The sequence below is a fragment of the Hemicordylus capensis genome, chromosome 2, assembly GCF_027244095.1.
Source record: "Hemicordylus capensis ecotype Gifberg chromosome 2, rHemCap1.1.pri, whole genome shotgun sequence".
In the NCBI taxonomy this organism is placed as follows: Eukaryota; Metazoa; Chordata; class Lepidosauria; order Squamata; family Cordylidae; genus Hemicordylus; species Hemicordylus capensis.
Window position 1 is genome coordinate 232,588,594 of NC_069658.1, and position 11,991 is coordinate 232,600,584.

The 11,991-nt window shown below is 47.6% G+C and overlaps 1 pseudogene; it reads right to left on the reverse strand.

Moving 5' to 3' along the window:
* Nucleotides 1-596: 596 nt before the first annotated feature.
* LOC128347715 (zinc finger protein 271-like) lies at nucleotides 597-9,312 on the reverse strand (annotated as a pseudogene).
* Nucleotides 9,313-11,991: the final 2,679 nt, after the last annotated feature.

The following is an 11,991-nucleotide window of genomic DNA, read 5'->3' on the forward strand; positions in this document are numbered from 1 at the left end:
CCCTTTTGATAAGTTGCTACAGACCAGGAGGTCTTAGGTTTCGACTTTTGGGTTGCATTTAGAAACCCTTAGCTTGATTACACGAATATTCAAGACACCGGATCTTTTCGTAGGTGGTGTGTTCTTAGTTACTCACTTACTAGGAACAGATATTTAGGAGATGCACAGCAACACTCACAACGTAAAACTACCTCTGATGCAATACTTCCTCCTGCACTACTTCCTCCTGCACTAACGTCCGAAAGCCACAGCATGGCTTTCTGCCCCTTGAATCTACCCAAAGCCCTGGAAAGATCCAAGCCCCTGCAAATCAGTCTCACCAATTTCTGCAGATTCACTGAGATGGAATGTGCTGAGCACCCATCATTCCCCTCTCACCTGGGCAACTCCCTTTTCTTCTACCCAGCAGCCCTAGGAGCCCTGTCAAACAGTTCGAATGAAGTGTCAGGCAGATGGTTTGGCGGCAGGGGGCTTACCTTGAAGGAGTAGGGAGGGTGCCATTACGCCCCTCCTGCCACATTTCCCCTGCTGACACTGCCACCGAAACTGCTGGTAAGGGGCTACTGGATACCTTCTTGCAGCCGTATATCAGTGGTTTCAGTGGCAGTGCCAGCGGGGGAAAGGTGGCCGAGTAACAGCGCCTGCTCTATTCCTTAAAAGAAAACCCCTACTGCCAAACCTGTCCAAATGCTGGACCTCTGAACTGGACAGCAAAACTGGTTCGTGCACATCTTTACCCTCTAGTTCTGCCGGCCTGGTTGATTGTTCGGGACCCAGCATTGTCAGTCCGTCCATAAAGGTCATGGGTCCTTTTCCTGTTAACTCCATCAGGGCTGGTAGGCTGCTCAGTACACTCTCGGTGGATTCTTTGATGGGAAGAAAGTTTGTACTTCTGCCTGAAACTCTTTTCACACTCTGAGCACCTATATGGTTTCGCCCATGTGGATCCTTTGATGGATAGAAAGCTTGTACTTCTGACCAAAGCTCTTTCCACACTCTGAGCACGTGTATGGTTTCTCCTCTGTGTGCAGTCTTTGATGGGCAGAGAGATGGGTCTTCCGTCTGAAGCTCTTTCCACACTCTGAACACGAATATGGTTTCTCCCCTGTATGGATTCTGTGATGGATAGAAAGCTTGTACTTCTGACTGAAGCTCTTTCCACACTCTGAGCACGTGTATGGTTTCTCCCCTGTGTGCAGTCTTTGATGGGCAGAGAGATGGGTCTTCCGTCTGAAGCTCTTTCCACACTCTGAACACGAATATGGTTGTTCCCTTGTGTGAATTTTTTGATGGGCAGAGAGATGGGCCTTCTGTCTGAATCTCTTTCCACACTCTGAGCACGTATATGGTTTCTCCCCCGTGTGTATTCTTTGATGGGAAGAGAGATTGCCTTTCCGTATGAAGCTCTTTCCACACTCTGAACACATATATGGTTTCTCCCCTGTGTGGATTCTTTGATGGGCAGAAAGGCTGCCCTTATCACTGAAGCTCTTTCCACACTCTGAGCAACTATATGGTTTCCCCCCTTTGTGGATTCTTTGATGGATAGAAAGCTTGTTTTTCTGACCAAAGCTCATTCCACACTCTGAGCACGTGTATGGTTTCTCCCCTGTGTGCAGTCTTTGATGGGCAGAGAGATGGGCCTTCCGTCTGAAGCTCTTTCCACACTCTGAACACATATATGGTTTCTCCCCTGTGTGGATTCTTTGATGGGCAGAAAGTTCGTACTTCTGCCTGAAGCTCTTCCCACACTCTGAGCACGTATATGGTTTCTCCCCTGTGTGGATTCTTTGATGGGCAGAAAGACTGCTGTTCTGACTGAAGCTCTTTCCACACTCTGAGCACGTGTATGGTTTCTCCCCTGTGTGGATTCTTTGATGGGAAGAGAGATGGGTCTTCCGTCTGAAGCTCTTTCCACACTCTGTGCACGTATATGGTTTCTCCCTTGTGTGGATTCTTTGATGGACAGAAAGACTGCTGTTCTCACTCAAGCTTTTTCCACACACTGAGCACGTATATGGTTTCCCCCCTGTGTGGATTATTTGATGGGCAGAGAGATGCCCCTTGCTTCTGAAGCTCTTTCCACACTCTGAGCATGTATATGGTTTTTTCCCTGTGTGGATTCTTTGATGGATAGAAAGCTTGTACTTCTGACTGAAGCTCTTTCCACACCCTGGGCACACATATGGTTTCTCCCCTGTGTGGATTCTTTGATGGACAGAAAGATTACCCTTGCATCTGAAGCTCTTTCCACACTCTGAGCACATATATGGTTTTACCCCTGTGTGAATTCTTTGATGGGCAGAAAGCCTGTACTTCTGACTGAAGCTCTTTCCACACTCTGAGCATATATATTGTTTTTCCCTTGTGTGAATTTTTTGATGGGCAGAAAGACTGTCCTTCCGTCTGAAGCTCTTTCCACACTCTGAGCACGTATATGGTTTCTCCCCTGTGTGGATTCTTTGATGGACAGAAAGATGGTCCTTCCTTCTGAAGCTCTTTCCACACTCTGAGCATATATATGGTTTCTCCCCTGTGTGGATTCTATGATGGACAGAAAGGTCTGACTTCCAACTTAAGCTCTTTCCACACTCTGAGTATGTATATAGTTTCTCTCCTGTGTGGTAACTTTGGTAGGAAGGAAGCTTATCTCTGCCATTGAAGCTCTTTCTGTATTTAGAACATGTATCTTCTTTGCAGACACACTGGTGGACTGCAAGATCAGTATCACAACTGAATCTCTTTCCATACTCCAAGCACAGTTTCTCTCCCATATGCTTTTTTTGATGTTCATACAAGTTCAACCAATTCCTGAAGCCATTCCCACACACTGTGCATTGATAGGCTTTCATGCTTGTAGGGATGCTGTGATGTGGACCAAGGTGTGATTTATTAGTTAAGATTCTTCCAGTTAGAGTACGCTTACTAGCCTTATCTTCAACTGGAATTGCATGCAGGTTTGTCCCCTCAGAAGCTGCTGAATTCTTATTCTCTTTTTCTTCAGTTTTTCTTCTCTGCACTTTCGGAATCAAAAGAAAAGAGAATAAAATAAAAAGAGAATTTTGGTGAGGGAAGAACAAAGCCTCAACCCAAGAAAAAAAACCCTAGTAACAGCATTGCAGTTAAAACCAAGGAAAAGATGTAGTGGAGGGACAAATCCTGCCATGTGCTAAGCAACGTGTGTTGATCAGAACTAAGACCAACTACATGCAGGATGTGGTATTGCAGAAGCATTTCCCTCAGGCGCTATACAATTTTTCAAACATTTTAACCTGCCCCCTTACCTCACTGGGATGGGGCCGCTCTGGGAAGAGCCTCTGCATTCTTGAATGAAAAAGGTTCCAAGTTCCCTAACTGGTATCTCCAGAGAGGGCTCCTGCCTGCCACCTTGGAGATGCCACTGCCAGTCTAGGTAGACAATACTGAGCTAGATGGACCAGTACCCTTTCTCAGTAAAAGGCAGCTTCGTATTAATCTTGTTCCAATCTCTGCAGCTATTCCTTTATTGTCTTCCGATGGGTCTCAAGACAGGAGTGACTCATCCTAAAGAGCTGGAAGACACCCCTAAAGGAGACAGAGCTGCATCTTCTGCTGCTGCGTGTAGAGCCTCTGGCCACTGAGCACACATCGGAGGAGAAGTTGGTGGTCATCAGGCGCCCAGTGGAGGAATGGCTCTCCGGGCATCCAAACTTCTGCAGTGGCTGCCTGATCACCAATAATGGTGCCCATGTGCTGAGTGGAAGCTCCTTTCTGAGATGGCCTTGACACTCGAGCCATTCTCCCTTGCAGCAAGCTGCTTTTGTGCTGAGACGGCAGCTCTGAGCCAGACTTTGCCCACTGTTCTTCGCCTGGAGAAGACGATGGGTGAGCTCGAGACTACTCTGACCACTGGGGAGGCATGTACAATTAGAGATGTGTGAACAGTTCACAAAATTTAACTGTTAACTGATTTTAATGGTGTTTTAATATAAACTGCCCTGAGCCCTTTGGAAGGGCAGTATTTAAAAAATATTTATTTATTTATTTATTTGCGCAGTCAGACAGGTGTTATTGACTTGTTTGTTTTATCCAGACATCAAGTCCTTCCAAAGGACCTGGGATGTCAGAATTTTGTTATCAATAATGCTATTATTATTATTATTATTAATAATAATAATAATAATAATAATAATAATGGAGTTTGGACTAGTGATATAGCAATGGAGTAGCAGTAGCGATATATATAGCAGTAGCGATATAGCAATGGAGTTTGGACTAGACAAGTGTGCTGCATTAATAATGAACAGAGGGAAAATAAGAAAAACAGAAGGAATAGAACTGCCCAATGGAAGCAAGATCAAGAACCTGGAAGAGAAAGAACATTACAAATACTTGGGCATTCTCCAGGCTGATAACATTGCACACACTGAAGTTAAAGAAAAATTGAAAGTGAATACATCAGGAGAGTTAGAAAAATCCTCAAGTCCAAACTCAATGGCAGGAACACCACACAAGCCATAAACAGCTGGGTTATACCTGTTATCAGATACAGTGCAGGAATAATATACTGGACCCAGGCAGAGCTAGAGATGCTAGATCGTAAGACCAGGAAAATCATGACCATCAATCATGCTCTGCACCCTCGCAGTGATGTAGATAGGCTATACCTCCCTCGCAGCTCAGGTGGAAGAGGAATGCTGCAAGTCCATCAAATGGTAGAGGACGAGAAAAGAGGCCTTGAAGAATATATCAAGGACAGTGAAGAAGATGCACTTCAAATGGTCAATAACGAGAAACTATTCAACACCAATGAAACAAAGCAGGCCTACAAGAACGAACAAGTCAAGAACCGAGCAGAAAAATTGAAAAAATAAACCACTGCATGGTCAATATTTGCATAATATAAGTGGAAAATCAGACATCACCAAGACCTGGCAATGGCTTAAGAATGGCAGCCTGAAGAAAGAAACAGAGGGCTTAATACTGGCTGCACAAGAACAGGCACTAAGTACAAATGTAATAAGAGCAAAAGTTGAAAAATCAATAACAAACAGCAAATGCGGCCTTTGTAAAGAAGCAGATGAAACCGTGGACCACCTAATCAGCTGTTGTAAAAAGATCGCACAGACTGACTACAAACATAGGCATGACAAGGTAGCAGGGATGATACACTGGAACATCTGCAAAAAATACAAGCTACCTGTAGCCAAAACTTGGTGGGACCATAAAATTGAAAAAGTCGTCGAAAATGAAGATGCAAAAATATTATGGGACTTCTGACTACAAACAGACAAACATCTGCCACACAATACACCAGATATAACTGTAGTCGAGAAGAAAGAAAAACAAGTCGAAATAATCGACATAGCAATACCAGGGGATAGCAGAATAGAAGAAAAAGAAATGTAAAAATCACAAAATACAAAGATCTACAAATTGAAATGGAAAGGCTGTGGCAGAAAAAGACCAAAGTAATCCCAGTGGTAATTGGCACTCTAGGAGCAATTCCTAAACAACTTGAAGAGCACCTCTACACCATAGGGGCCACAGAAATCACCAGCAGCCAATTACAAAAAGCAACTTTACTGGGAACAGCCTATATACTGCAACAATATCTATAATAACAGCAACAACATTGATAATAAAATTCAGCCATCCCAGGTCCTTGGGAAGGACTTGATGTCTGGATAAAACAAACCATTGAATAACACCTGTCTTACTGTGTAAACAAGAAATAATATTAATATGAACCTGTTTGACATCAAAACAGTTTGGTTCGATGGCTTGATATCGGACCAACACCCACTCACCCCGTTCGGTATCAAGCCAACCACCCCGGCCTGTTCAGGGGGTTCGAGAGTTATATATATCACCGCTGGTGCTCTGGGGGTTTTCTGAAGGGTTCACCAGAAGTCCCCCTCCCCATGTCAATCCCCATTATTTGCTAAAATGCCCAGTTTGGGCGGTCTTCAGCCTGTTTTAGGTCTCACCCCCACGGCAGTGGCCATTTTGGAGGCCGCAGCACATGACCTGGCCATGCAGAGGCCCATTGGACATGTGTGGTGGCCTCAAAAATGGCTGGCGCCACGGTGGTGAGGCCCAGAATGGACCAGCTTGGGGAAGTAGACACCCAACTCCCACAGCTTCGGAACAGCCCCCAGAGCAGTGGCGGTGAGTACTATTACGCCGGTGGGCAGCAGGGGGTTAAATAATTTTTTTCTAAACTCATGAACACCCTGAACCCAAACCTAGGTTAGTCAGGGAGTGAGAGGAGGCTGGATAAAAACCAGGAGGATAGCGCTGGAGTGCCTCCTCTGAGTGTGCAGTCTATGCCCAGCGTCACTACTGCTTCCTGGTCCAGCAGCTCCAACGCAGCCAGTGGTACCAACTGGTAGTTCTACCGGGGCTCAAATGGGGGTGCCTTGGTGTCTTGCTAGTGGTGCCCAGCAGAGTGTTCTGCAGGACCTGCCAGAACCGGTGGTGGTGGACCCCAAGATGGCTCTCATTCAGTTTGGGGCAATGCATCACTAAGTGTGTCAGAGAATGTATTCTCTTAAATCTGAGGACGTGATTTAACAGAAGGTATTTAAGAGCACGACTTCTTCAAAATGAGCCCCACCATCTGTTAAGATCATCTGGAGAGGTTCATCTATGGTTGATGCCTTGGTTTGGCAGCTACTTGGGAATGGGCCTTCTCTGTTGCTGCCCCTGGATTTTGGAATGCGCACCCTGTTGAAATAAGAGCCTCCCCATCTCTGGCAACTTTTAAAAAGGCCCTAAAGACACATTTGTTCACCCAGGCTTTGAATTAGATTGATGGTTTTACATTTTTAATGTTGGTTTTAAATGATTTTAATTGTTTTTATTTTGATGTAAACTTCCCTGAGCCATTTTGGGAAGGGCGGTATATAAACCAAATCCATGAATAAAATAAATAAATAAGTCTGGCCGGACTTGGTAACCATTGCCGGACGGCTCCTCTCTTGCTCCCCAACCCGTGTCCAGAGTGAGAGGGTGTTCTCCAGGGCCGGGGATGTGGTGAGACCCCATAGCTCATATTTGGATGCTGGCTTGCTGGAGCAGCCGGTCTTCTTGAAGGCCAATTTCCCCCTGCTGGGCTACCCCGAACTGGATGTGGGGGGCGAGTGACTCATGGTCACCCCCACCTGCTGCAATACCAGCTCACCCTGGCCAACCCCGAATGGGTCACAGGCTGCCCGTTAATGCTGCTGACACATGCAGACATGCACGCTCTCCACCAGCCCATGATGATGGCCTCGAGCCCCAGGGCCAGCACCCATTGGAGGCCGTTGTGGAGCACAGATGGTTTTGTTTTGGCTTGATGGCTGGCATTGGCCCATGATGAGTCTAGACTGGTTCCCTGGCATGTATCACTGCAATTCCCAAAGCCCAGCCCTTCCTGAGGCCAACCTACTGCATACACAAAAGAAGAAAGAAGACTTCTCTCATGTGGCTTACTTTTTTCAATCAAAGCACGTGCGTGTGTGCGTGTACACACACACGCTCCAATTCTGTTTTCTTTTGCCGGATCTCAGACGGACAAAGGCAGAAGAATGTGGTTTCCTTGCCAGGCGTGCCTGCCCTTCCTTCCTGAGAGATGAGGTTGGGTCTGGTCACTGGTGTCGTGGCGAAACCTCTGTCTGCTGTGGATTTGCAGTGAGAGATTTGCTCCACGACATGTGTCAGGTTCTGTGTATTCTACAGGCACACTCAGTCAGGGTCACCTGGTGGGCCACTGTGTGACAAATGACGCTGGACTAGAGAGGCTTTGAGAAGGAGGGTTGATCTTCCCTTCCACGGAGACCATCTCTGATGCTTCCCTGGGCGGGAACAAAACTGCCCAGACAAGGAGCGGCTCTCCCTGGCACTCGCTCCCTTAAACTCATTTAAGTAGGAGGCTTCATAGGTGCGTTTGCTATGTAGCCGCCTGGCTGGGCTCCCTTAGCCCGGTTTTGCTCGCTCGTGTGAAAACCCTCTCAAGAGTCAGGGTCACCTGGTGGGCCACTGTGTGACAAAGGATGGTAGACTAGATAGGCCTTGGGCCTATCCAGCAGGGCTATTCTAATGCTGTTCAACCTTCTTCAAAAGGGTTAGGGAGTAATGGGAATACAAATCTATGGACACCAAAAAGGGGTCGTGTGGTATGTCATGATGGGTGCTACCTACTACACAACCCGCCTAATAGAGGAAGCCAAACTACAGGACAGGGAAGCCCTAACTGGAGGGAAGCTCCCTCTGGGACCATGTCGGACACCACCAAATGCAGCAAAAACAGGGCCGTCAGTTAAGGGCTGAAGTGAGCTGACACTTCTGCCCATTAGGAAGAGGAGGGTGGGAGTGTTTTATTGACATCTCTAGGAATGACCCCTTTTAGGCTCAGGTTGAGACTCATTCTTCTCTTTAACCACGGGGAATATCCAAGGAACATGGACCAGCTCCATGACATCCTCACAATGCACTGATATAGACCAGCAATAGCAACTATTCCTGCTTTCCACATCCATCCCCCAAGGAAAAGAGGGAGCCTTACCCAGCCAGGCCAGATGCCCAGAAGTCTCCTGCATGACTTCTCTGTGCAGAGCCCTTTGGCCTGGATCCAGCAGAGCCCACTCCTCCTCGGAGAAACACACAGCCACCTCCTCAAAGGACATGGGTCCCTGAAAGATGAAGAAAGCAGTTTCTCTATCTGGATATTGTTAGAAAACAGATGGCTGGATATTCCTCTGAAGGATCTTCCAGAGTTGCATTAGCAGCAACTTTTGTTTTCCAAGGGGGCATTTTTAATTGAAAGAGAAAAGGGAAAGAGACATTTTCCCACCCAGAGACAGGTGAGGCCTGCCTCTTCCTCCAATGATACTTCGCCTACCTGATCTGGTGACCGCACAGCAATAACTTCCTCTCCACCAACAAGCGGAGAAGGCCTAGAAAGAACATTCAGGGACATTTCACAGCCTGTGAAGTAAAGAAAGGAAATGTGCTTTATGCTTTTAAGCATTTTGCATTACAGGGACCAGAGTGAAATCAATCTGTCTCAACAATGTTTTTTTGGAGTCTCAGTGTGAAGTTACTGAAAACTTTAGAGAGCCTAGAGAAAAGCGTCTCTTTCACAGAGACTTAAAGAGAACGTAAAAGCAATCCAGGGATTTCAGGAGAGGGCTGAGATGAAATACTCCCCAATCATTCTTACCCAGAGAGGTGGTTCCTCCATCCCCCTCCTCCTGCACGATCCCCCTGAGGAGCAGCCTCTGCCTGGTGTGTGACACAGCCTTCTCTGCCTGCAGGGGATCAGTGGCCATGTTGGCTAACATGCCCAGTGCCTGGAAGAGGAGAAAGGGAAGAGGGATGAAGAAAGGGAATGGAGCACTGATTTGTATTATACTGATATGTCACGCAACTCTGGTAGAAATCCCCTCAGGGCAGACATTACAAAGACATTTTTTTTAAAGAGGACAAGAAAACTATGAACAATAAAGCCCTAAACCAGGCCTGATCAACTTAGACTCTCCCCCAGCTGTTTTTGGACTGTAACTCTCATAATCCACAGCCACAGTGGCCAAGAGCCAGGGATGATGGGGGTGGTAGGCCAACACCGTCAGGAGGGCTGAAGTTGAGCGGCCCTGACATAAAAGAAGAGAAGATAAAGTGCCCATCAGGCAGCTGGATGAAGAACAACATCCTCAGATGATGTTTTTAAACAGCCAGAGGAAATTAAAAGGGGTGGTTTTTTTCCAAGTGCCAAAGAGACATGAGATGGGCGTCAGACAGTCATCTCTGGGGAAAGAAACATTGGTCTTCCTGAGGCATGATCTGGAACACAACCCACTATTTAGGATAAAATCAGACAACTGCGGAAAAAGCATCCCATAGCAGGAGACCCGCAGCCAAGAAGACCCTCCTGGGGGCAGCACAAGAGACATGGAGGAGACGCTTGACTTCCTGGGAGGGAGAGAATCCCACTGGGAAGGGAGCTGGAGGCCCTCTCCTCTCGGCAGCAGAGGCTGAAGCCAGGCTGGGCAGGAAGCCTTACATGAGCCTGTTCCAAGGCCCTTTTACAGGCCTCCAAATTGGTTCAAACACTGGGGGGTTTGAAGTTCGAGGGCGGGCGTGTGTCTCTTTAAGGGCAAGGGAGGGTGCACTGACCCCTCCCTCCGCTTTGCCCTCTGCCTGCGCCCAGTATTTGACCCCTACTGACGGGCAGCAGTGTACTTCCCTGCCACCCCCGTTTGCTCTTCGGCTGGAAGTAGCTGGTGCACGCACACTCGCACATTGCACTCACACCTGGAGGGCACACACACACCAGCCATTTCCGGCTGAAGAGTAAAGAGGGCAGCGAAGAAGTACGCTGCCGCCCAAAAGGACCTGTGAAATACCGGGCGCTGGTGTGGGGAAAGTGAAGAGAGGGGCACCCTCCCTCACCCTTAAAGTGAGACACACACACCCCACCATCAGCCACCCGCGCCTGATTCCATGCACATCCCTACCCATTCACAGGCCTGGCTTGCTTAGGGAAGGTGCATGAGGATTAGTGGATTGGGATACAAATCCAGCCCTGGCAGGATTGTAAAATTTCCCAGCCAGCGAAGAGACAGGAGGGAAGAAGCTGGTGTCACTCCCGTACCATTCCTTGCTCTCTTTGCAGCTTCCATTGCTAATACAGCAGCTTGGCTGACTGTGAGCACTAAACTTCTGCCGGAGAGGAAGAAAAGGACTCTGGCTCTGCTTGCAGGAGGACCCTACTTGGCAATTGGTGGCAGAATCCTAAAGGTTCTCAGCCCCCTGAAACTACCTGGGTAAAACGGTCCTGCTTCTCACCTGCTGCTCCTCCTGCCTCTTCTCCTCTGCCTGGCTCAGGAGGAAACCTTCTGCCAGGGCCACCGCCTGAGAACTGGTCTCCGCTCCACACTCTCTGACCCAGCTCTCCATCTCTGGGGGCAGGACAGTCAGGAACTGCTCCAGGATCACCAGGTCCAGCATCTGAGCTTTGGTGTGCTTTTCGGGCTTCAGCCACTGATGGCAACGGGTGTGGAGTCTGCTGCAAAGGTCTCGGGGTCCTTCAGCCTCCTGGTATGGGAGATGCCTGAGTCTCTGGCATTCGACATCGGTGCTGGTGGGGTCTCCTTTCAGGATCTTTTGCACCATTCTTTCCCAGAATTCCTTGCCACTCCCAGCCTGGATGCTTTGCGGGGTCTTTTTCTGCACCTGACCCTGATTCATTACTGGGCTTTGCAAATCCATTTTTTCCCTTGATCCCAATGAAACTTCCAGTGCAGCCATAAGGTCTTCTTAGAACAGCAGTTAGTCTCATATGATCAAAGAGTCTTCCTTGTCAAGTCATTTATCGCTCTCCAAATAAACACTTGATTTACCTGCAAAACTTCACTTCTAATTGAGAAATGGGGGGGAGGGGGCAGGGAGAGAATCCTGTGAATCAGAGAGAAGCACCAATCAACACACATTTTACGTCACAACTTCACTGGGATAGCTCAGATTCATCAATCTTCTAGAGACAAACACTTCCTCTTCTCTTTCCTATGACGAACCTTTTAATGAAACCCCCTTTTAGTAACTGGCTAGCATAGAGGTTCCTCCCTTCCCTTCTCGTTTGTGTGTAAAGGGGAGGGGGAGGCAACTGAGCTCAATGTAGGGGCCGGAGGAGGGTTGCAGGGGGGGGGCTCAGTAACCCCCTGAAAAGAGGACTCTTACCCAGCCCCCAACTCTGTTGTTTGTTTGTTTTTAAAATATGTGGCAGCAAAGTTGTTACTCTCACCAAGGAAGGTTGTGGGGTGTGATATTACTGCACAGTGAACCCCCACCCCATTTATGCAATGGCAAGACTCCTACAAGAACTGATTGAAAACAGAAGGGAAATCTGAAAAGAAAGAAAAAGACCCCATCTGACTTAACAGAGCTGACAAACAAGAAGAACAACAAACCAAGCTGATGTGAATTCGAGAGATATTCAAGAGATAGAAGGACGTCAAGGTGCTTAAT